The 27,362-nt window shown below is 39.2% G+C and overlaps 1 long non-coding RNA gene across 1 annotated transcript; it reads left to right on the top strand.

The window, feature by feature from the left end:
• Window positions 1-16,822: 16,822 nt before the first annotated feature.
• Window positions 16,823-22,572, top strand: LOC121985352. The gene is made up of 3 exons (XR_006113132.1): window positions 16,823-16,971; window positions 17,055-17,120; window positions 22,285-22,572. It is a non-coding gene; the product is annotated as an uncharacterized LOC121985352 (long non-coding RNA).
• The last annotated feature ends 4,790 nt before the right edge of the window (window positions 22,573-27,362 follow it).

Raw genomic sequence — 27,362 nt, 5'->3', positions numbered from 1 at the left:
AGAATATTTACTAAAGGGGTCTTAAGGATCGGATGAGCCTTTCTTTGTTCCTTGCTGCTTTGAAGGTGGCTCATTTCTGCTCATTTGTTCCATCAAATACAGAGCATGTGTTCAATTCAAAGAAAAATATCTAGGAGTCGGACAACGAAGAGACAAGGACTTAGACCATCTCAAATCCATTTTGGTACCATTTTAACACTAATTTAGTGTATTTCAACATCAAATAATTTTCCAACTCCAATCAATACATATTATTTCCTACACTAAAAGAAATATACCTTAGAATATTTTATTTTTCCATCTTATAATTTATTATTCAATATACATATTAATTTATTAAATATTTTGATTACTATAATAATTACTAATATTTTTAAATATTACTTATTTAAGTTAATAAACTAATATAAATTTATAATATAAAAAATTTACATAATAAATTTAAATTAAATAATATTAATTTATAATATTTGAAAATATTTTAAATATAAATTTAATATTATAATACATTATATTAAAAAAAAAAGGCACTTGCACCATTTTGGTATAAGTACATCTTCTTCTTCTTCTTCTTCTGTCTTTACTTTCAGGCTCATGTGGTTTGATTGGTGAGCTCGTCGTAGTAGACTCTTTGAGCTAGGTATGTGCTTTTATTGGTTGGCTACTAAAAGTCTAGTTATTTGTAGTCCTAACTTTGCAATAGAGGAGATAAGACCAACTCTAACGCATACCCTTTTACACAATTTTAGTGTAAAAAGAATCCCAAATACTCTCCAACGCAACATTAAAATTTACATCATTTTGGTGTTCGTCGACTCAGCCTACCGTCGGTGGCCAAGCCTGATTAGTACTATACCCTTAGGGGAATGTGAACTCAGGGGATCGTCGCCGGTGTGATTGGCGCTGGAATCCAGCCGGATCTGAGCAGACTTTCCTCCACTATCGATCTGAGCTCCTACTCAAATCTGACCGAAGTCCGGTACCAATCGCGATGACAGTGATCCCCCTGAGTTCATCTTCCCCTCTGGATATAGTGTTGATCGGGTCGACGGCTAGAGGCCGCCAACGATGAGCAAGGGCGCCGAGTGGGATACGGGGATGAGAGATTTTGGGGACAGGATCCAAGCTACAAAATGGGAGCTTGAATGCATGCCTTGCCTTCCTTATTCATTTCATTAACTACCTCAATTGAAATGTCATACGATTTAGGAAAGCCTTGCCTTCGAGTGATGGTCTCCTTGCCTTGGTTGGGACATTAGGCCTCCCTGGCGAGCTTGTCAGTGCCATCGAGGCAAGTGACTGCCTCCAAAGGGCGGCGGGTAGTCTTCATCTCCATGGACAGCTTCAACACCTCCTCCAGGTCGACGGGAGCACCTGCCATTGGGCTCCACTCGAATGCCTGCACCAACCGTTCCACTCACATCGCAATGGCCAAGAGGCCCAGGTTCCTCCGGGGTAGACATGGCGGCCGACGCGGAAAGGCGCAAGGCACAAGTCGCCACCGTGCACGTCCACGTCGACACCGCGCTTCACCTCCACGAAGCGCTCGGGTTGGAAGGACTTGGGCTGATCTCAAACCGCTTATTCTTGGGTGATGTCCCACATGTTCACCACGGTGGCGGTTCCCGAGGGGATGACCATGCCATTGCTGAGGTGGATGTCGCTTGTGGAGAGGTAGACCCAGGAGAGGAGCGAGTCTGGCGGGTTGGCGCAGAGGGTCTCCTTGAACACGGCTTGCAGGAAAGGCATCCGCACCACGTCAACGTCTGTTGTGTGCGATCAGCGCACCCCATGATGACGTCGATCTCTCGGCGGAGCTTGGCCTGCGTCTCCGGTGCAACACCAATTCCATGGCCAATTCCGTTAGCAGTGCAGTCATGTCCGTTCCACGGAAGAGCATTTCCTGCCATAACGATTAGCGTATCTAATACGGTAATGAAGATGGATCCCAAAAAGGTGAGTCAAAGCAGTGAAAACCAGCTGACGTGGAAGTCAAAGTCAAACGATCAAAATCGCAGGGTCGAATGGACTACTAGACCATGAATCGTGGATCAGGCAAAGTTGACCGAGCGGGCCCTGAGAGCCGATCAAACATGAAGGCCCGACTAGATCATCCAAACAGCCATCCTCCGCACTTATAGCCGAGGTTAAGAGTACAATACTAAGTTATCTGGTTCACCACCATTGCCGATCAGATCTTAGACCTGATTGGACGTAATACGCCTCTCCGATAACAGTAAAACAGAGTGAAAAACAGGTTGATAGTTTCATTCTGTACGTCTGTATGGCCAAGCTAGTGACGTTCTAGCCGAGTGGCACCTGGTCGGCCCAAGGGGAACCCATATACACGTCTTTGTTGGTGCAATATTCCCTATGTCAAGGTTGACCTGATTGACTGAGCTTGAATTGAGTTAAACTCAAGTCTTGATGTTTGGGTTTCAATGTTTGACAATATATGAAGACAAGACATGGAGATTGCATGTGCAATTGTTCATGTGGTGAGATTGTGAAGGAGAGTCAAGTAGGTCAAGGTTGACTGGATACTTGACTGGAAAATCCTGGTGAGTGAAGCCAGGTGAAAGTCCTAACTGGGAGGTTAGGCAGAAAGGAAATCCTGGTGAGTGAAGCCAGGTGAAAGACCTAGTGAGTGAAGCTAGGCATAAGAAAATCATGGTGAGTGAAGCCAGGTGAAAGACCTAATGAGTGAAGCTAGGCAGAAGAAAATCCTAGTGAGTGAAGTCAGGTAAAAGACCTGGTGAGTGAAGTCAGGCAATTGGGAAAGTCCTGGTGAGTGAAGCCAGGTGAAAGTCCTAGTGAGTGAAGCCAAGCAGAAGAGAAGTCCTAGAGAGTGAAGTCAGGCAGACGTGAAGTCCTGGTGAGTGAAGCCAGGCAGACGTGAAGTCCTAGTGAGTGAAGTCAGGCAAGGAAAATCCAGATGGATCAACGTTGATCGAACATCTGGTGTTGGGAAGTCCAAGTAGGTCAAATGGATTAACTGGATACTTGGCACGGGAAATCCAGGTGGATCAAGGTTGATCGGACACCTGGTGGAGATAGGTCCAAGTGGGTCGAAGGGATTGACCGGACACTTGGTGAGGGAGTTCTAGTATATCAAGGGCGACCGGATGCTAGGCATGATGTACCAACAGGTCATGGTTGACCGGATGTTGGTTTGGGGGACTTTGGACTTGTTTTTGGACAAAAACAAGAGCTGGATCGATCAGCCGATCGATTGGCTCATGCCCAATCGATCGACCGATCGATTGGGAGAGTCCCCACGACAAGCCTCCTCCCAATCGATCAATGGATCGATTGGGGAGAAGTGTTGCGCGAACAGAAAGCCTCCCAATCGATCAGTCGATCGATTGGGAGCCTCCGATCGATCGGACAATCGATTGGGAGGTGCGATTTCGCACGATAAGCCCTGGATCGATCAGCTGATCGATCCATGCAATTCCCGAGAGCACAGAGGCGCTCTGGATCGATCAGTCGATCGATCCAAAGCCTCCTTGATCGATTAGGAGAAATCCAATCGATCGAGATTCGACCGTTGACGTGCGATTCCTTCGGCATTGCTCGCACTATTCAGCTCCGATGGATACAGCAACTTCTCCACAGCGTTCTTCCACTCTCACCGCCAGTTCTTGAAGGATCTTGGAGAGACATCCAAGTCAAGAGGCGTGACTACAACAAGAAGAAGAAGCTAGAGTTAGGACTTTCATTGCATATCTTGTAAGATATTTCTTGTATTTGTCTTCCCTTACTTTCTTGTTGTTTTGAAAGTATTGTAGGGCTTCTCCGCCTTCGGTAGTTACCGAAAATGAGTGTTTTGTTAGTGGAGGGTGTGTGAGTGTGTGAATCCTTGGATTAGTCACCTCTTGTGAGGTGGATACCAAGTAAATCCTCGAGTTAGCGTTGTGTGTGTTGTTTCTTTGTATTTCCGCTGCATATCATTGAAGAAACAAGCAACGAAGAGCACGAGGATCGCGCCGAGCTATTCACCCCCCTCTAGCTACATAATCGGTCCCAACAAGTGGTATCAGAGCAAGGTTGCTCTTCACCGGAATCATCGCCGGAAAGGGAAAAAAGCTAGAGGGTGAAGAAGTTGGAGCAAAATTCTTCAAGTCAAAAATTTTATCAAGCTCAACTTCAATGAAATTCCAAGACGAACTTGGATTCGATGCAAGGGTGCCTCCATCATTTATTTCAACAAGCTTCGATCTTTGGAAATCAAGGATCGAGAATTTCTTAATGATGGAGATAGAGCAATGGTTTGCTCTAATGGAAGGATTTGAAGCTCCAACAAATTCCAAGGGCAAAGTTCTCAAGAGGAGCAAGTGGAGCCAAGAACAAATCCAAAGATGTGAGGCCAATGACAAAGTGACCAAGCTTTTGGTCAATTTATTGCCAAGCAACATCTTGGAGCAAATTGGAGATTTTGAAGATGCCAAAGAGCTATGGGCCAAATTGGCAAAGATTCATGAGATCCCCTCCACTGTACCAAATCAAGAAGAATCCAAAGAGGGTAACTCATTAGATCAAGATAAAGAGGAAGAGGACTCCGAGGTTGAGAGATGCTCAACTTCCGAAGAAGAAGTCCAAGAAGCTTCATCTTCAAAGGAATTCAATGAAAAGGGCAAAGAGGGAACATGTAGGTCCCTTTGGAGGCCGGCAAGAGGGGATGGGTAAATTGCCCTACAAAATAAAACCAAAAACCCTTCTCGGATATTCAACTAACTTAAAAGAACTTGTAATTAAAAAGGCAGAGACTAGTTAAAACAGAAAATAGACACAAAGGAATTACTTGGTTTGCAATCAGAGGATTGCTAATCCAAGGCAAAGACAGCGCACTAATTGATTCTCCTCTAGGCGGAGTAGCCTCTTACAGCGTTGAAAGCACAGAAATAAATAACACAAATGAAAGCACTGGATTACAAGTAGTTTTTCTTGATTGATGATTGCTTCTGGACCAAGGCTATATATTTATAGTCTTGGTCCGGGCGCCTGGAAGGGTTCCGGGCGCCCCCGGGGGATAAACTTTATCCCCCAACGGTCAGATTGCGAAAATCGCGATCCTGGTCAAAATCATGCTCCGGGCGCCAGGAAGCAAAAAGTCAACTGCGGTTGACTTTTTGTCCGGGATCAGTTCTCCGTCAAGTCCCAGTCTCGGTCCGGGTCTGTTCGCTCCGGCTCCGCTAGCTTGGGTGATCTCGGCCTTCCGGAATAGGGCTCACCCGAACCCATGTTCCGGCCTTCTCCTCGAGCAGCCTTCCTTCCCGGTTTCTCGTCCCTCGAGCGCCGCGCACGCTCTTCTCGTCCACCGGTGTACTCTTCCGCGGACACCTCGTCCCTCAGACGCACCGAGCCCGTCGGCTCTCTCCCGTGCCGTCCTTCTCGCTAGCCGCGTCTTCCGCTCGACTTCCTGTGTTCCTAAGCTCCTGCACACTTAGACACAAGGGTTAAACAAACGCAGGACCTAACTTAGCTTGTTTGATCACATCAAAACACCTTGGGGTTCCAACAATCTCCCCCTTTTTGATGTGAGCAACCCAAGTTAAGTTAGGGTAACAATATGCAATAAAAACAATTTATATTAAAATAAGTCCAAATATTTTTCAATTGAAAAATTATATAGTACCTCCCCCTAGACTTAACATACTTCTCCCCCTTTGATCACATAAAAATTGGGGTTATAAAAAAGTCTAAGGTAAATTCAAACAAGAACTTTTAAGTGTAAAATATTTAGTAAAGACACTCTTCAGATTTTTTCGTTTGAAAAAAAAATATTTTTCAGATAAGAACAGTCATAAGTGAATATTCATAAGAAACAATTCTAAGTCAATTTTTTTTTTTAAAAAAAAAGAAATGATAAGGCAATTTTAAAAAAATAAGTTAACTTTAAAAAAAATTCTAAGTCAATTTTCATGAAAATTTCTAAGATAATAAAAAATTTCTAAGTTAAGTTAGAAAGTTTTTAACTATTTTCTAACACAAATTGAATAACTCTTTTAAAGCATTGAGTAATTTAAATTAATACTTTTTCAGTTAGTCAATTAAACTTTTTATTTCGATAGTTGGCTTCCAGGTCGTGGCGAGGCACTAGGCCTTCTTGGTTATTGGAGCAACAACCACTTCCTTAGACAAAGCCTCATAAAGAAATTAGTTGTTTAATTTCCTTGCTGAAAATGCTAAGTCTGACTTTAATTTTAAGTTAAACAGGTTTTTGGAATCCAGTAAAGGTTCCTACCTACAGGATTAACCAAGTATTTCCTAGGTATATAGATTTTTGATATATTTCTAATTTGACTTTGATGAAATCTATAATACCAATTTAAATTTCTAAAAGTAGGAATATTTGAACCATTAGATTTTTTCAATCTTTCTATTTCTTCTTTTAGTTTTTCATTTTCAATTTTTAATTTTTCAAAATCCTCTATAAGACATGATTTTGCCAAAATTCTCTTTGTTTCTAAAATTTCATTTTCTAATTTGGCATTTTTATTTTCTAATTTATACATGGATTTAGTCATAGCTTTGATACCAGAGTAAAGCTGATCAGGGGGTAAGAGGCATACCTCACTTACCATGTCGGATTTGAAGCCTGAATCTCCCCCTGTTTCACTGCTTTCATCCGAGGTCGCTCCCCCTTCATCGATGCTAGGTTCTGATATACTTTGTCTATCGTAGCTTGCCATTAGTGCTATTCCGGCATATTCTTGAGCTTCTGATTCGGATGAAGAAGTGTCGTCCCAAGTTGCTTTTAGGTTGTGTTTCTTGGGAGACTTCCTTTTGGCCTTTTTGAGTTCTGGACAGTCTTCTCTTAGGTGTCCCTCCTTCTGACACTGGTAGCACCGCACCTTTCTTCCACCTTTTTGATTCCTTTTATTCTGCATTTTAAATTTATTAGATCTAAAAAACTTTTTAAAATTTCTTACCATGTATGCTTCTTGATCGTCTTTGGAATCTGACTCGAGTTCATCCTTCTGGGTTACGTTCAGCGCCATAGTCTGGGTTGTATCCTTTGTCGTTCCTGCATACCTGGTTTCATGCAATTCAAGAGTAGAAAACAACTCTTCTAAAGTGCTTACCTCCAGGTCTTTTGAGATGTAGTAGGCGTCGACGATTGATGTCCATTCCGGAGTTCTTGGAAACACGTTGAGCGCGTAGCGTATAGTGTCCCGGTTTGTTATCGTTTCACCGAGGTTCTCGAGACCAGTAACTAGTTCTTTTACCTTTGCGTGTAAACCGGCTACTTTCTCACCTTTCTCCATACGGATGTTCATCAGTTTGTTGCGGAGGATGTCCCTTCTAGCGAGCTTTGCTTCGGACGTGCCTTCGTGGAGTTCCAAGAACTTCTCCCAAAGTTCTTTAGCAGATAAATAGTTTCCGATGCGGTTGACCTCTTGAGGCGGTAACACGCTCAACAGATGATGTTCCGCACGGCTGTTTGCTACCGACTCATTCTGCTCCTTCTTTGTCCAATCGCTCTCTTCTTTTTCTTTTCCATCTTTATCTATTGGAGCTACAAAATCATATTTCATAATAAATCGAATTTCAAAATCTGTTTTTAGGAATACCTCCATACGACGCTTCCAGTTTGCGAAGTTCCCCTCGAATTTTGGTGGGACGATGCTTGGTCCGGCCATCTTGTTGCTTCGATCGGCGGTTAGTCCTCCTGAAGCGTACTCGGCTCTGATACCACTTGTAGGTCCCTTTGGAGGCTGGCAAGAGGGGAGGGGTGAATTGCCCTACAAAATAAAACCAAAAACCCTTCTCGGATATTCAACTAACTTAAAAGAACTTGTAATTAAAAAGGCAGAGACTAATTAAAACAGAAAATAGGCACAAAGGAATTACTTGATTTGCAATCAGAGGATTGCTAATCCAAGGCAAAGACGGCGCACTAATTGATTCTCCTCTGGGCGGAGTAGCCTCTTATAGCGTTGAAAGCACAGAAATAAATAACACAAATGAAAGCACTGGATTACAAGTAGTTTTTCTTGATTGATCATTGCTTCTGGACCAAGGCTATATTTATAGTCTTGGTCCGGGCGCCTGGAAGGGTTCCGGGCGCCCCCGGGGGGATAAACTTTATCCCCCAACGGTCAGATTGCGAAAATCGCGATCCTGGTCAAAATCATGCTCCGGGCGCCCGGAAGCATTCCGGGCGCCCCGGACAGCTCCGGGCGCCCGGAATGGTTCCGGGCGCCCCGGAGCAAAAAGTCAACTGCGGTTGACTTTTTGTCCGGGATCACTTCTCCGTCAAGTCCCAGTCTCGGTCCGGGTCTGTTCGCTCCGGCTCCGCTAGCTTGGGTGATCTCGGCCTTCCGGAATAGGGCTCACCCGAACCCATGTTCCGGCCTTCTCCTCGAGCAGCCTTCCTTCCCGGTTTCTCGTCCCTCGAGCGCCGCGCACGCTCTTCTCGTCCACCGGTGTACTCTTCCGCGGACACCTCGTCCCTCAGACGCACCGAGCCCGTCGGCTCTCTCCCGTGCCGTCCTTCTCGCTAGCCGCGTCTTCCGCTCGACTTCCTGTGTTCCTAAGCTCCTGCACACTTAGACACAAGGGTTAAACAAACGCAGGACCTAACTTAGCTTGTTTGATCACATCAAAACACCTTGGGGTTCCAACAGAACATACTCTTTGTTTTATATACAAGATGAAGATGAAGAAGCCTCCACCTCTAGGATTGAGGGGGAGCAACTTTCATTGACACCAGATCAAGAAGAAGGAGAAGTCTCCACATCCGGGTCAAGAGGAGAAGAGGATGAAGAAGCTTCCACCTCCACAAGACAAGTCAAATCTACTGAAGGAGTATCACTTTCGGATCAAGAGGAAGCCTCTACCTCCGTATCCAAAGGAGAAGATGTCATCCCTACACGTGAATGTATAATTATGTTCAATTAAAAAAAAAATCACATTATATATTTTGAGTGTAGGGAACTTTGGCACTACAAGAGCAAATACCCTAAATTGGCCAAGAAGAAGGGCCAAGTGACACTAAAGGGCAAGGAAAAGCCAAAGAAGACCGCTCCCGGAATAAAGAAGAGCAAGGAGCACATTGTGTGCTTCTCTTGCAATCAAAAGGGGCAATATCGAAGTCAATGTCATAAGGGGGAAGAAAGCGGTCAAGGCTCAAGAAGGAAGCACAAGTCAAGAGGGAGCCTCCAAGGTAAAAAGAAATGTATCATTTATTGAGCCTACTCCCTTGAATAATGGTAAAAAGCATGCTAGTTCTAATTTTTATCATTTTAATGCTATTTACCATAAGAATAGAAATCATGAGAGCTTTAAAGAAAAACATGTGACTCTACATGCTAAAACTACCACACCTAGGTTTAGAAAGGTAGATAAAAATCTACACAAGGAAACTAAGAATTTTAGTTATAGGTCTAGAAATAAAAATGCTCATGAATTCATTGAAAAACCTAAAGCTAAGGACTTAAGGATGGAAAATCAAGTCTTGAGGTCAAGACTTGATAAGTTAGAAAAGACTCTAAAAAGGATGGAAAATATCTTAAAAGGACAAAATGAGCAAAACCTAGGTTTAGGAGCACAAGAGTCATCCAAGAGCCATAGAGGTTTGGGATATAAACCTAAGGCTAAGAAGGATGTAATTTCTTACCATAGAGTTCCGTATAGCTATGGAACCGAGTCTAGGTCTAAGGGTCAAGTCAAAAATACTAGGAAGGTTATTCCTAAAAGTATTTTTGCAATAGATGTGATAAAGACTTCTAAGAAGTCTAAGAAAGTCACAAAGAAGGTCACAAGGGAGGTTATTCCTAGGGTTAACCTAGAAAAAGTGACAAAGGCCCTTAATAAGCCTAACAAGGTCACTAAGAAGGTATCTAGGGAAGTTATCCCTAGTGAATACCTAGAGCATCCAAGGAGCACCAATAGGTTTTGGGTTCTTAGGAGCATTTTCTCTACCCCATAAATGGGTTAGAGAGTGTCAACTCCGATTGGAAGGGTAGTTAACCCAACTTTGATGAAGTTGACATTCGGAGAGCATTTTCAAGGTTATTATTAACCTTTGAAAATGATAAGGGTTATATGTTTACTCTTGGTAAGAGTAAAATGTGTCACAATTTGATAAATTGGATGATATTTTAAGTGACACAAATTGGGAAAATCATAAGAACTACCAAGTTGGGATTTTGGTATGTTCTTAGGAAATTAAAGGCAATTTATGCCTTAACTCAGGTGGTTACTCTTTGAGAGAGTAATTTGTGCCAAATTTTGAGGAATATGCTTAATTTAAATTGGCACAATGTAGGAAAAGGCAAAGAAAATGTCAAAATTAGGTTTGACATTTTCTTGATGAAATTGGGCAATCTAGAAGTTAGCTAAGGATTAAGGATACTTAGATAGGTAATCTAAGTATATTTTATTTATGCTAAAACTTGACATGTCTTGTTTGCCCATCATATGTTATGACATCATATTTGCTTTTGCATTCATACTTTATTATGAAAAATACAAAAATACCATGTCATGTCATACATACATCATATAGTTATAAGAAAATTTCTTTTGAAAATTATTTCTTTTTGATGTATGTCATAACATTATCATGCATTAATTTATTTTATGCAAATTAAGGACCAAATGACATTTGTTAACAAGTAACACCCTTGGTGGATGTTCATAACCTCAAAAATGCCTAGGTAGATATGTATGATCCCTAGACTAAGGCAAAACCAAAATTTTACATCTCACTAAGAACTATAAGGTGACTTGTAAGTGATTTAGTACACATTAAATGCAAGTGAGATGTTAGGATGATGAACAAAACTCAAGATATTGATTTAGTGCATTTTTGTGAGTTTTGGGTTCATCAAACATATAGTTATATGTTTTCCAATCATTGGGAAAGCTAATGTACAAGTCATGTGCATTGAGCCCAAGGAACATGGTTAGATATTGGTTTTGAAAATCATTTTAAAATGTTTTTTGGAAAACCTTGGTGAAGACTATATTTTGATAGTAATCACCATTGAATAGTTGAGCACAAACTTGAAGAAAACACTAAAGTGCTTACGAGTTTTCAAGTTTGTGTCAATCTTTGAAAATATGAAGTATTTTCATAGAAAACTATTTTTCCATGATACTATATGCCCTAAATAGTGTCTACAACAATTTTTATGATTTTGTAGATTTTTCTAGGGGTTTCTGAAATTGACTGAAATGGAATTTCAGCTTTTTCAGAGCTTCAATCGATCACCCGATCGATTGAAGGGTCTCAATCGATCGGGCGATCGATTGAGAGCAAGCTTCTCACGAACAGAAGCTTCCTGGATCGATCCACCGATCGATCCAACCCTCTTGAATCGATCAGTGGATCGATTCAAGCAGGTTCAATCGATTGGAACCCAACTCCAATCGATTGAGAATGCTGATTTTGGCTGGTAAAGTCTGATTTCAGCATTTTGGACCATCTTTAGTCTAGGTAACCATTCCTAACCCCTCAAAACATATTTATACACATTTAAGGGGAGTTTTTCATGATGAAAACAAGGATGGATTGGTTAAGTAAGACTAAGTCGAAGTTTAGGTTGAGGTTTGGTTTCATTATTGAATTTATGAACCTCAAAACTTCTAATTTTTGAGTTTCCTAAAGGTTTAGGGATTCTAAGTCATTGTTGGTGCAATGACAGAAGTTTCGTGCATGTATTTAGGGGGAGTTACTTTTTAAGGACATGAAAAATACTTTTCATACATCTTGGAAGGTGGTTAACATTTTTTCACGGAAATGCTCAAGGTTGAGCATTTGAAAATAATGGAGAGTGAATATCTTCGTTATTCAAGGGGTCTCTGCTCAAGGATGAGCATTTAATGATAGTGAAGGGTATGGGACCTTCGTTATCGGATTGTGAGCAACAAGTGAAGTTGTGAACAACGTTAGGTAACTCTTCAGGGGGAGAGTTTGCTTATTGTGATGTGTGCCAATAGGGGGAGAATGAAAGGGTTTAAGTTAGACCTTCATTATCTAAGAGGGAGTTTGTCCTCTTAGGGGGAGAACGTAGGGTTTAACTTACGCCTTCATTACCTAGTGGCATGAAGGGAGTTGAGGCTATGGGATTAACCTAACTTACAAGTGGTATTGTCAAACATCAAAAAGGGAGAAATTGTTGGTGTAATATTCCCTAGGTCAAGGTTGACCTGGTTGACTGAGCTTGAATTGGGTCAAACTCGAGTCTTGATGTTTGGGTTTCAATGTTTGACAATACATGAAGACAAGACATGGAAATTGCAAGTGCAATTGTTCATGTGGTGAGATTGTGAAGGAGAGTCAAGTAGGTTAAGGTTGACTCGATACTTGATTGGAAAATCCTGGTGAGTGAAGCCAGGTGAAAGTCCTAACTTGGAGGTTAGGCAGAAGAAAATCCTGGTGAGTGAAGCCAGGTGAAAGACCTAGTGAGTGAAGCTAGGCAGAAGAAAATCCTGGTGAGTGAAGCCAGGCAATTGGGAAAGTCCTGGTGAGTGAAGCCAGGTGAAAGTCCTAATGAGTGAAGCCAGGCAGAAGAGAAGTCCTGGTAAGTGAAGCTAGGCAGACGTGAAGTCCTGGTGAGTGAAGCCAGGCAGACGTGAAGTCCTAGTGAGTGAAGCCAGGCAAGGAAAATCCAGATGGATCAAGGTTGATCGGACATTTGGTGTTGGGAAGTCCAAGTAGGTCAAAGGGATTGACTGGATACTTGGCACGGGAAATCCAGGTGGATCAAGGTTGATCGGACACCTGGTGGAGATAAGTCCAAGTGGGTCGAAGGGATTGACCGGACACTTGGTGAGGGAGTTCTAGCAGGTCAAGGGCGACCGGATGCTAGGCATGATGTACCAACAGGTCATGGTTGACCGGATGTTGGTTTAGGGGACTTTGGACTTGTTTTTGGACAAAAACAAGAGTTGGATCAATCAGCCGATCGATTGGCTCATGCCCAATCGATCGGGCGATCGATTGGGAGAGTCCCCGCGACAAGCCTCCTCCCAATCGATCAGTGGATCGATTGGGGAGAAGTGTTGCGCGAACAGAAAGCCTCCCAATCGATTGGGAGCCTCCGATCGATCGGGGCGATCGATTGGGAGGTGCGATTTCACACGACAAGCCCTGGATCGATCGGCTAATCGATCCAGGCAATTCCCGAGAGCACAGAGGCGCTCTGGATCGATCGGTCGATCGATCTAAAGCCTCCTCGATCGATTGGGAGCAATCTAATCGATCGGGATCCGACCGTTGGCGCTGGATAAAGCCGTTGGCGTGCGATTCTTTCGGCATTGCTCACACTATTCAGCTCCGATCGACACAGCAGCTTCTCCACAGCGTTCTTCCACTCCACCGCCAGTTCTTGAAGGATCTTGGAGAGACATCCAAGTCAAGAGGCGTAACTACAACAAGAAGAAGAAGCTAGGGTTAAGGCTTTCATTGCATATCTTGTAAGATATTTCTTGTATTTGTCTTCCCTTGCTTTCTTGTTGTATTGAGAGTATTGTAGGACTTCTCTGCCTTCGGTAGTTACCGAAAAGGAGTGTTTTATTAGTGGAGGGTGCTTGAGTGTGTGGATCCTTGGATTAGTCACCTCTTGTGAGGTGGATACCAAGTAAATCCTCGAGTTAGCGTTGTGTGTGTTGTTTCTTTGTATTTCCGCTACATATCATTGAAGAAACAAGCAACGAAGAGCACGAGGATCGCACCGAGCTATTCACCCCCCTCTAGCTACATAATCGGTCCTAACAGTCTTATCGTACTCTTTTGGAAGTTTGTGCCACCGACAACAAAGAATATCCTGCAGGCAAATCGTACTTTAGGAACTTCTTGTTGGAACCCCAAGGATGTTTTGATGTGATCAACCGAGTAAGATTAGGGCCTGTAGTGTTTTAACCTTGTGTCTAAGTGTGTAGGAACTTAGGAGCACAAGAAGTTGAGCAAAACATGCAGCTTGCCAGAAGGACGACACGGGAGAGAGTCGACGGGCTAGATGCGTTCAAGGGATGAGGTGCTGCGGAAGAGTACGCGGGCGGACGAGAAGAAAGCACACGGCGTTTCCGGAGCAGAAGGTTTATCGAGAAGGCCGAAATTGAGTTCGGGTGAGCCTTATTTTGATTGGATGAAATCACCCAAGCGAGCGGAGACGGAGCGGAAGACCCGGATCGAGGCGAGCAGCACCGGAGCAAAGGACCCGGACCAAAAGTCAACTAAGTTGACTTTAGTAGTCCGGGCGCCCGGAGCGATTTCAGGCGCTCAGAACCCGATTTTGACCGAATCACGTTTGACCGCCATATGTTTTAAAGGGGATAAAACTTTATCCCCCTTTTAGGCATCTGGAACCCTCCAGGCGCCCCGACCAAGGCTATAAATACAGCTTTGGTTCAGAAGCTAGAATAACAACATGCAATTGCTTATTCTACACTTATGCTCTTCTCTTGTTTAGTTTAGCTTCTCATTTTTTGTATGTCATTGCTGTAAGATGCTTCTCCACCTGAAGGAGATCTTTAGTGTGTGATTCATTCCTTGGATTAACAACCTCCCCGGTTGTAACCAAGTCAAATTCGTGAGCCTATTCTTTTAGTTTCTTTCATTATTTAATTATATGCAAGTGTTTTTTTAAAAGTTTGAAAAGGTATTTTGTTTTAATTTGTGCAATGTTGGTCAACCCTCCGACAACCGGCCACCAACGGCCCCCAACACTTCTAGCCTATCACATCAGAGATTTGTGCGATCATTTAAGGAAATGCGTCAGAGACATTTTTCGATTTGTCTTTTCTTAGGATGCTTTGGAAAACATGCATATGCTTTGGGATGTGTGCATAGACACTACAATGACACTATTAAAGGGGATCTCCATCTATAGGTGGAGGTATGCGATGCTTCATATTTCAACACGCCCATTGCTCCAGTTTTTTTTACTATTCTTCTTCTCCTCATACATGGATCACTGACTTGAGTGTCTGAGGGTTAACGTCAAGGACTCTTCCTTGGCCCGACACTAACGCTTCTGGTTTTACAGGACAGTGCGGAGTCTTCTTCCAGTTAACACCAGAGGCATGCTCCCAGCTAGCCGTCTTCTCATCTTTCGAACAGGATCATATTTGGTTCCGTTTGTGGGAACTTCACCTGCATTCAAGACGTGAAGATGAAGGACACTGGACGACTCACCACTGTGACGTTAACTCAAAAAGAGTTAGAGATACTAATAAATTCCCGAGCTGCAAAGATAGTGTAGCAGCAACATGAGATAGTAGCCGACTGCTGAGCCCCGAACAACTCCACGGAGGATCGAGATGATCACTTGAAGGTAGCAATTGAGTCTCTTGACACTCAAATTCAGGAGCTACATCTAGAGATCGACGTTCATCTCGATTCCATTGAGGGCTCTATTGTCTCCCTCACCCATATGCTCATTTATGGATGTTGGGCCATCCTCCTTCACCACCTTCTCCTGTCGGCGGTGCAATCGATGCTGATGAGCCTCCGACTATGAACTTAGACTAGGTGCTACATGAATTGATTGATGTATAACTACATGATCACCTAGTACTTTGTGTATTGAGATTGCACCTACTGTGTGCTAACTTATTTTGACTGTATCTTGCGAGTCACATTGAATGACTATTGTATTTTATGATGATCTTTTGGGCTTATTCTGTGAGTTTATAATTCTTGATTGTTGCTATTGTCTTATGTGAGTATGTGTTTTGATTGCTAAATGTTAACACATGCCTGAATTGTATGAGGGAGTGACCCATCTTGTATTATTTGTTTGATATATGTATTATGTGGGGGAGCACCCTATCTTATATGTTATATTTGCATGAGTTATGTGAAGGAGTATCTCATCTTGTAAATTATTCATGTTGTACCATTAGAAAAGATAAAAAAATTATATATATATATATATATATATATAAAGGTAGATCCGTTATCTTAGCGGTCTCTTAGTGTCGGCCCCACGGATATAGAGGAAGGTTCATGTAGGTACACAGGCCATAAGCACATGGCGGGGTAAATCCCAGGTCGTCAGTTCCTGAGAATCGACCTCTGACCATTATGCCAGAGATATCATACGTCCACCGTCTGTGTTACGTCCTGGGGATTTTATATATATATATATATATATATATATATAGAGAGAGAGAGAGAGAGAGAGCCGAAAGGTATGAACAATATTTTTTGAATTAAGTGCCCTATTTAGAAAAATAAACTATGGTAATAAATTCAAAATTTTAAGTAATGTTTATCAATCAAGTATGGTACGTCATTTGAATTAGCTCTTCTCTTTGATAGTTTTCTGTTTGTGTGAAGCTGTATATATTGTTTATCGATAAATTTATGTAAATAATAATAATAATAATAATAATAATAATAATAATAATAAGAAGAGAATATCTTATCTAGAAAAATAAGACAGAAAAGAGATCAATTGTATGAGGGGTAAAAGGAGAAAGATGCAATCATAATGTCATGTGGGCCTTAAATCTTAAATATTAGGTATGCCTTTAAAAAAATGATGATTTGGATATGCAAATCGTAATTTACGAAGAGAATAAATAAATTGGTAAATCTAGTGGTCACGATCTGAATTTAGCTATCTTAAAAATTAATTAAGCTAGTTAAAAAATTAAATAAGTATTATTAATAAAAATTATTTATATATTATTTTTAAAATTAAATATGAAAATAGATGAGATAGAATATAATTGACTTATAAAAGAATTATAATTAATCATAAAATGCCATATTAACCACTTTAATAATAATTTTAAAAAAAAAATCTGACTAGCCATTTAGTATTGATCCAAATAAATACCCTAGCCAGCTTCTACTGGTTAAAACTGCTTTGGTTAGGGTTTCCCACCGACCGCCTCAACCCTCTCCGCTTTCAGATCCTCTCTCTCTCCCTCGGCGTTTCGTCTTCCAATCCAAGCGGCTTCATGGCGGTCCCAGGCCCATACTCGGGCGTCAGCACCCTCGCCTTCGTATGTCTCCCATCTCACTTTCTCTTTTGTTCCTTCGCTTCTCCTTCCTTATGCTTCTTCGGTTGATTGTTTGAATGTGCTAGGTTGCTCGCGCATCGGCTTTAACCTTTGGAGTTGTTTATGGAAGCTTCAAGCTCTCCTATCTTAAGGTGTATAATCTGATTTTTTTTTCTCTTTTTTTTTCCTACTGGTCATATGCCTATTTTGTCGTGCATGTTGGTCTGAATTCCATGATTTCAATTGATTGCAGCATCATAATCATTTACATCCAATCGCTCTTGTTTCTTGTTCTTGCGGATCTACTTGTCCTGCGTGTGAATTCTGAAATATTCTATGTTGGATTTTTTTCCTTCCAATCTGAACTTTTTGCCAGACTATAGGAATTAAGTTTGACTTTCTTTTTTTGGGCTCAAATTCAATTCGTTTGTAATGAATAGTAGAAATTGTCGAATTGGTTATCTTTGTTGGCAAACAAAATTGAAAATTGTGGTTGAGTAGCAGTGCAGAAACGTTGTGCTGCTTGAATTAGCCACTTGTCTAATCTTTTGCTGACTTTTCTACTTATATTTTGTTGCTATGTTGTTCTATAAGTTACTGAATTCTTGGACTCTATAGTAGACGTGTCTGACCTTCGGCTGCGTAACAGTTTACAGATGTCCACTCTATTTAGCGCACCTTTCCAGATTGCAGTGTTGCATATGTTTTTAGTTGTTGGAAAACTACTACATTTTTTTTCTACTTATTGTTTCATCCTGATCCTTGTTGAGATTAGGCACAAATAGTGTTTAGAATGTTCTGATGAATGCTATCTTTCACGTTGGATGTGTTTTTGCTTGTTTTAGACACTGCAAGATTTCACAATTTATTTTGATCACCTTTTTTGGTGAACTCGTGCATAGGATTTCAGAATCTCATGCCCATTTGTATATATCCTACTAATGATTAGTTTATTTTTGGCAAACTGTGGAATCTGTTGCAGTTTTTTTTTGTCTTTAACATTGATTGTTGATCTAAATCTATATTATGAGCACCAGACTTCTTTACACAAAACATGAGGATAGTACTATCAGTTTTTTTGTCTTTGCAGCCAGGGCTTGTTTCTATGGCCCTTTTATTGGTCCTTGGATCTTGATAATTGTATTCTTAACTGAAAATCCTAAAAAATACCTGCATGATAGCCTTTAATTGCTCATATTAAACCTTCTTGGTTAACTTAGTCACTTCAAACTAACATAGATCTTGGCTGGAGATTAAAAACCTTAATCCTGGATAGTAAATGTTTTGAACTTAGATCGCTAAATTCTTATTGCTAGAAGCAATCTCAAAAATTTATGTATTAAGTCATTTAAGTTACTTGCTTTTCACAAATTTTTGAAGTTGACAAAGATCGGTAATAATTTGAACTCAATATAACAAAAAGCCTAATTTAATTCCACATCGTGAGATGTAAGCTAAATGAGAAACCTTATATACTTTGATGGTTAGCTACTATAAACTTCGACTTAAGCATTTTAGATCAATGGAAAATTAATGGATTAATCATCCCAGTTAAGGGAGGCATTAGAAAACGGTACTTGAATTATGGTGTGCCACCTTTAGTCCTTGTATGCTACTGATAAGGTATGATTTTAAAGCTATGAGTTAGAATTTAAGTCTTCATGTGAATGTTGTGCTTTATATTGTGAATTATTCTAAGCCTTATGTAGATGAGTTGATGAAATCTCAATTCTGTCCCTTATGTTGAGTTGTGAGCTAACAAATACTCTTTATAAGCTAAGATGAGTGAGCTACTATTAGTTTGGGCTCTAAAAAGTTAATGAGTCAACTCTTTTATTTAAGGGTTTTGTGAATATAAATATAGTCCTAAGGTACGAAAACTTCAGTCTTCTGATGTAAAAGGATTAGGAAATGCTGATTATTAACTGAAAAAGTTCATTAAAAAGTACAAGAATTTGGAGAGGAGCATTCATCAATACTGATGTGCAACAAATTTGTTTTCTAAGTTTTTGTGACTTTAAGTCAACGCTTTGGTATCTTTTGATTTTGTAGAAGTTTGACAATGGTTGTTTGTGTTTTGCCCATCTATATCAACTATTTCAGTTGTAACTATTCTCTTGGGCTGAAGATGAAACATGGGCTGAATATTAGATAGGGTCTTGCATCATAATAATTGTATTCTTTACTTAAAATCCTGCAAAATATTTGTATGAGAGCCTCTAATTATTTGTACTAAACATTCTTAGTTAACTTTGTCACTTTTAACTTTTTCTTATCTTGGTCTGAGATTAAAAACCTGAATTTTATAAAGGTTTTAACTTGATATTGCTTTGGACATAGATCACTAAATTCTTATTGCTATAATCACTCTAAAATGTTTATACACTTCCATTTTAAGTCCTCTAATTTTAATAAGGAAATTTTATAAGCTTTGATTCGTAAGCTACTAGTGGCTTGTGTTTAAGCATTTTGAATCAATGGTTAGGTCTTGTAAGTTAATCGGTTAATTCTCTCTTTTAAGGGGATTGTGACATCATCCAATCGTGTGAGGCGTTGGAAATGGTTGTTTGCGCAATGTTGTAGCCTCAATTAATCTCTGTATAATGCCAATCAGGGATAATTCTGGAAATGAGTTGGATTTTAGGATTTAATTGGGATGTTAAGCCTGGATGATTTTGAAAGATATTTTAGATTAGTGAGGTACTATTAACTTGATTATAATCATTTAGTATTAGTGATTATGGAATCATACCATTAATTGATAGAAGGTTTTGTCAACATAAATACTGTCCTAAGGTACATAAATCTATTTTCTAAGATTTTTTTGCCCCCATGAGTTGACCTAGTTGGAACCTGCATGAGTGTTTGATCAAATAGGTCTTGGGGCTAATTCCAAGATGTAAAATGCCTCGTTGGGTGCTTGACCTCCTCCATGCAAAGAGCCGCTGTGGTAGGGCAAAATGCCTCTCGTGATTTACTGCGTGTATCTTCCCATGGGGCCGGCGCTGCTAGGCTGCTTGGGATGAGCGATATCACCTTTTGCTCCAATAAATCTATTTTCAAAGTAGTTTTTTGTGATTTGATCTCATTCTAAAACAATTCAATGTCAGTTGGTATCCTTTCAAAGGCCATCCTTTTTTTGCATCTCGTTTGGGTCAATGCTTTGATGCCTTTTGCTCTAGTAAAATTTGGGTCCATGTACAGTTGTAAGTTGTAACTATTTTGATGGGCTAAATATTGGTATCAATTAATCTTTGATGCTCTGTTTATATTGGAGGGTGGATAGAAGAGGGAAAAGAATCAACAGTGAAGAAGGATCAACCATAGGAAAGAAAAAGAAAGAGGGAAAGGAGGAATTAGCTGCTGCATGATCGTGAGCTTGCAGCGGCCTAGCTGCAAGCTCATAGTTAAGCACAACCATGAATATGCGACCATCCACAGCTGACTCGTGACCAAGCCACAAGCTCATCGGAGTCAGTTGGGGATGTTGGATCGTTGTCGGCTCTATGGACAATTTGGCTTGGGAGGAAAGAAACATTCTGCCTGATTTCGAGTGGATGAAAAAATTGCAAAAATTAATCCACAGACAGATTTGGAATCCATCCTTTAACTTTGCATCAACTAAATGGAGTAGAGTGCTTCAACTCTCATTCATCCTTTTCTTATCTTGTTTTTTTTGGGTAAACAAGGCATAAGTGTCTTCTGTTTGGGCTTGCTGACCAATAACGAGAATTTAAACTTCTTTTGGGGTCTTAAATTCACATTCCATCTCTCTTGAAGTGGATCCCATCAAGACAAACCCAAGATGGAGAATGTTGTATGAGTGGGTCTTAATGGTGTCTTGTTTCCAAAATTTCAATTAATCAAATGAATTTTAGATGGTAAATACTTATCCATTTGAGCTTGATTTTCTTTCTTAACACTACCAAATAGTTAACCATTATGATATTGATTCTGATTTTGTTTGTATGCATGTCAAAAGATGCAACCAAAAACCAGTTGGTTAAGGCTGTACTTTCTTTGTACCTTTTTAACCTTGATATGAATCTATGTTTTTGACACCCTACTTTAGTCTCGTAGAGAGAGTTGTGGACAAAAGGCTTCTAGGATAATCAGTTGAGTGTGATATTCTCAATGTGGGCTCGAGGATTGGTCCATTGATTGAAGCTATAACAACATGAGTAAGTGTTTTGACTCACTGTCAAAGTGAGTTGTGACAATTTGTATTTGGAACGGACCTACTGGAATCCATGATTAGATATTTGGAAAGGAATGTTATTGTGATGACACATCCATCATTGGGCCTGGGTGTCTGATGTCACAGCTGCTAATTGCGGGTGATTCTGAGACAGGAGTTTCTTTTGTCTCCACAATTATGTCTCCCTAGTATAATCTTTCATGGGGAGTTGTGAGCTAATCAAGTGATTTAGCAGACTTAGGTTAGTGTATATGCAATTAACTGGACTAATGCCTTCTGGGTCAGCTTTTGGGCTTAACAAAATCAATCATTTGGTTCTCTTGTGTTGATAGTGTTGTCACAATGGTAATTCTTCCTGATTTATACACTGTAGGATCTTCCAGCTAGAATTGTAAGTTAGACTTGGACACCATAATTGAACTTGTTAAGCTGATGGTGATTAGACAGTTTTCTTGAATTTGCCTTAATTGGATTTAAATTAATTGTATTGTTCCTTCTTTGCTTTTCAATTATTATCATCGTTTTCTGTTTGCATGTGTTCTGAGCATTAACTATATACAGCAGCATGACTTTTTTGCTTTTCGAACCATAATGTTTTTAAGTTGTATTGCTTGTGAAATCGTAGCACAATGGAAGAAAAGAAAATGAATGTCACCCAGAGGAAAACTCTCATATAGGAAAAAAGACAAACTAAAAAAAATATTAATTGAAAAATTGTTTAATGTATAAGATTCTAACACTTATTTTCTGTATAACAATTAGTTATGTTATTCTAATAGGGTTTGTATATGACTTTTTCTAGAAAGTTTAAAAATTTAAACAAGCTAGACAACTTTAAACTCTTCAACAATTTAAATAGGAAGCCTTAGCAATTGTCAGGGTAACTAGAATAAGGTTTGATGCCTGTAACATTTCTGGTTATGATGAGGTAGGAAATGGGCACTTTTTCATAAAGTTGAATACATTGGTTACTTGTGTTTGCCAATTAATTTTCATGACAGTTTATCCTATATCTTTATTTTTGCCTTTTTTGCTGGCAGAAACATAAATTTTGTGGAACGCATAATTTTTTGTGATCCATGTTTGTAGCTAATGTTGTGATCTCATTGCTTCTGTAGGCAAAGGCAAAGTCTCATGCAAAGGCAGAGGCCAAAGGCCACCACTGAGTGCAACTATGCAGCTCTGTGTAGATCGGCCAAAGGACCATTCTTTCCGGCCGTGACCTTGTTTGCTTAATTCAGTTTACTCTGGTTACTGGTTCATAAATTTCTCTGAATTTTGGATGTGGCAATGTCACAGAAAACGCACTCTTAACAATTTTTTTTTTCTCTTCAATAATACAGCTCTGATTGTTAAAAGGAAACTACATTACTTATTTGCTTTTATCTGATTTGGTTTCTATGTTACTTCCTTGTATACCAATCACTCCTTTTGTGTTGCAGTAATGACGCATTTGAAAAGAGAATTCATTCAAAAACTGCGTTTGAAAAGAATCAATATGATACCCAACACCCATCAATTACTCCAAGTAATTTGATTAAATCAATACAAAACTTGTTTGCTTGTGAGCATATATATGCTGACTTTGTGATTAACATAGCATGGTGTTTATCTTTATACAAGCAATTGTACCGGCATGAATTCTTGTCTTAAAGGTTGATTCATTCCTTTTTCTAGACTATTGTTTATTGTGCCTTTATGAAGGAATTATGTGACATAAATTTTATTATAGACTGTTGAACCAAAGTCGAGGCTAAAACCAATGGTTCTTTTGCCTCGGGGAAATGCACCGTTCGGTTGTTTGGTTTGGATGAAAGACATTAAAAAGGAGAAAAGAATGTATGAAATTTTATTATTTATGTATCATTGTTTTCAGCCTCTCTTGTATCATCTATCGAAATAATTGAATTCTCAATGAGGGGGTGGATGGGCAATCAAAAGAGAATTCATGATCAACTAAATTAAAGCTTGGTTAACCAACAATTACAGTAGCCGCTGTATTGTGGATACTCAATGCCTAAGTCACTTTTTGTTTTTTAAAGTCACTTTTGATTGTTATCTGATCCTTTCCGAAAGCTGAATCAAAGGATGTTGGGCACGTGACGCTCTCCAGGTCGATGACGTAGATCTCCGGTTGGTCGCACGAACTTCAGACGGACCTGTACAGAAGTCGGGCCGGGAAGGGGTTCCCGGCGACGACCCTCCGACGCTCAAGTCAGGCGAAGCTCAACAAGAAAGTGGCTCCAAGAATCGTAGAATGCGTATCTCCGTCGAAGGATGAGAGCCTTTATATAGGGTTGTGGAGAAGTGTGTGCACGCATACCGAGGTGTACACGTGCCCTCAGGCCATACCCAAGTAAAGGCCTGTCAGTGAGCTTACCTGACCCCATACTGCTACAGTCCAAGCACGTCTCCGATGGGACAGCGGAACCCCCTGTCATAAGGTTTGGAGTACGGTCTAGTCCTAGAGCATGACAGCTGTTAGAAGATGATCCTTGTCCTTGTCACCTTACTCCCTGTCGGTGTCCGACCGGCCAGCATTCATCTTACGTCCGGCCGGTCATATATAGAGGTCTACTTGGGAGATTCTTGATAACGGGCTCTGTGGAGACTATTAGCAGTATGCTACCTTATGTCTTTGGCCGAGTGTGACATCCGCTCGGCCCTGCGATCCTGTTCAATCGAGCGCCGGAACCCCGACCCTTGTCGGGGCGCTTTTTGCCATCGGTCATTCATCGGTCGGCCGGCCGGGAGGTTGGCCCATCCTTCTCCGGTCGGCCGGCCGATCCGCCCTTCTCCGGTCGACCACCTGATCCTTTGACTTCCACGTGGCGTTAAACCCTCAAAATGAGGATCTCCTGTTCTAACCGCCGGATCATTATCTATGAAGTTTAATACGCCAAAGAAAATTGATTTGTTAACACAAAAGATGAATAACAATTGTTAGAAAGTAAAATTTTGAAAATTAGGGCACCCTCTGAAATGTTGGTTGATCGAGATTAGTCAACACTCATCAAAAATGTTTTGGTCGACCAATACACTAGAATATTGGTCGACCACATTTCACATAAAGTCAATGTCATGTGTGGTTCTCTAGATAATCACTATCTAGATCCATTATTTATATTCAATTATATTCTCACTTAATTTAGATAAAAAAAATATATATTCAATTCTTTAAGGTTCATAATTCAATCTTGATGGCATCCCTTTGAAGTCAAAGCTTTCCATGCTTTTCACGCTCAATTCAAAAAGTTCATCAACCTAGCTTGAATCAAGTTAAGCATAGACACTCAACTAACTCATAAAACACATTAATATACATGTTAAATGTTAAAATCCATGATAAACTATTAGATGACCTTGCAGAACTTCAACAATGAAAAGGAAACCACAATACGACGCCACATGCTTCCAGGTACATGATAAATTACTTTAGGGAATTTCACCACTTCATGTTCATTTAAAAATTTTAGACAAAAATATGGTCTTTTAGAACTCTAATTGCAAAAATGAAATCATTGTAGAATTACAAAGTTTTAGATAAAGCTACTATCTTTTAAAACTTTATTGCAAAAAATGAAATCATTATGGGACTACATAGATTTGACTTGAAAGAACATGATATATGGAAGAATTTGACTACTTTTAGTCTATCTAATAGTTTCATAAATTGTTCCTCAAGATTTGGAGTGATGGTAAGAGGTAGGATGTATTTCCTAAACAATTAGGGTTTAATTTTTATGTAATGCACATCTATAATAATTGACTTATTAGTGAAGCTGGAGGCATGTTAGGAGCCACTATGTTTTCTGAATTTATTTGATGAGTAAAATATGAGACTAAATTATCTATCTCAGAATTAATTAGATTGGAAGATATAAATACTTGGTAAAAAAAATAGTTTATGTAAATTGCTAGATCAGTTTCAGGATTCTATGATAAAAAAAGAAATCAAATTGTTAGATTGTTGGTGGAGAGTCAGATGAGGGAGTGAATAGCCCATGTTAGGCATACTCGTTTCTCTACCATTATCAGTAACATGTAGTGGAAAAAATACATAAAATAATAATATTAAGATAATAATTTTTCATGGTTCAAAACACCTGTTCTAAACCATAAACTCTAATACTTAATCACTCCTAACAATCCATTATCTTTCTCCTTCTTGAGACCATTCAAGGTAAAAAGACTTGTTAAACTTTTATCTAATAAAATGGAATTTAATCACAAGAAGATTAATAATAAATTAAATAGTGGGAGCATAAGAAATTAAGAAAAAACAAATAGAATCACTTCCAGTAATTTTTTCATTCCTTCTAATTAATTGACTGCTTACTGAATTCATTACACTAAAAAAAAATGTTATATTCTGGGTCAAATTTTGGGATGAATTTATAAAATATTTTTATCGTAAAAAATTTTGGGACAAATTTTGTGAGGAAATATTTTTCGTCCCAAAATTTCCGTTGCCAACTTCTGTGATGAAAAAAATTCAAATTCATCACCAAATTATGCGATGAATTAGATTTTCGTCATCATTTCTGCAAAACAAAATTCGTCGCAAAATTCTCTTAGGTAACTCTATGACGAAATTTAGATTTCGTCCCAATGTGGCGGCCAAAATGATTTTCATCATATATTTGGCAACAAAAATATATTCATCGGGATGACCAAATTTGACAACAAATAATAATTTCTTTAGTAAATTTGCCACGAAAACAGATTTGTCGTTAATATGCTATCTACGATGAATAAATTTCATCCCAGATTCTGGGACAAAATTTAGGACGAAAAATAATTTGTCATAAAATTATATATACTGTAATTTACGATAATTTGACGACAAATTATTTTTATCACCAAATTCGTCCCTAAATAAAAAAATAGACAGAATCAATTCATTTATGTAATTTATCAAGTTAATACAATCTAATTAGATACATTTATAAACATGTTTACAACAAATTTAAATAACACACTATATACATCCAATACATTCTATTTAACATTATCACATCTTATTATACATCATAATTAACATTATCACACATCTTATTACACATCCTAATTAACATTATCACACATCCTATTTAACATATATACACACCCTATTAATATTTGAAATCAAATCTACAATAATACAAGTCCAAAGTTGTCAAAATATAACCATACAAAAAAGTCAAGAGAAATATATTAAATGCATACAAGTCATGATATCTAAAAATATCTACACTCCAAGTGTTAGTATTAGCCCTAGTACTAATTATGAGATAATTGACAATAACACTTTTTTGTATCATATTCACTTATTAATAAAATGTAAAGTTGGTTATTATATTTACTTCAGTTCAGTGCCGAATGAATAAGTATAATAATGTCCTATAATAGGAGGTTTTAATCTACAACATATCAATTGGTTGAATTGATAGTAAGATATTGTAGATATATATAGAACGCTACTCTTAACTATTCCTAATCAAATATTAATATACAATGACAATATTAATGCGTTGAGACTAACATGTAAGTCAACGGATAACTTAATCTCACAAGTCGTGGATATGAGATATTAGGTTGACTCATGTGTGTATATTAGAGAATATGTACTGAATAACCCTCCATGAGAATGTTTCATGGATCGTTATATGAATGTCATAAATATTCTCATGCGACTATTGGTATGAATAGTCCTTAGACCTGAAGTTACTACGGTTCTTTACATAAGAAGTTGTATACTTTGGTATCGACAAACGTCACCTTTAACACTGTGGACCATAAAGTTAATCACTGGGTATGCAATAAGTTATACGGAGGGATATGAGTGATGTACATGAGATCTATCCCTTTCATATGATGGAAGCGATATCTGTGGGCCCATTGATTAGTAGGACACAAGAATGCATGACTATGCTCAAATAAGTCAATATGCGATATTGAACTTATTTGATTAAGTGTGTCTACTTAGAGATCAAGAAATACAAAGATTGATAAGAGGATAACATGATCTGTACCTCATTGATCAATTTAGATATTAAGGATAGAAGGATTGAGTCATACAAGATAATGGACATGGAAATGTTAAGTTGGATCTCGACATTCTCACCACTAATTGGGTAACAATGATGTCTTGGTAGATATCACTCATTATTTATGTATCTAAAATAGTTATAGAGACATTGCCAATATTGCGAGA

The sequence above is a fragment of the Zingiber officinale genome, chromosome 1B (assembly GCF_018446385.1).
Source record: "Zingiber officinale cultivar Zhangliang chromosome 1B, Zo_v1.1, whole genome shotgun sequence".
Taxonomy (NCBI): domain Eukaryota; kingdom Viridiplantae; phylum Streptophyta; class Magnoliopsida; order Zingiberales; family Zingiberaceae; genus Zingiber; species Zingiber officinale.
This window is presented reverse-complemented; position numbering and strand designations above follow the sequence as displayed.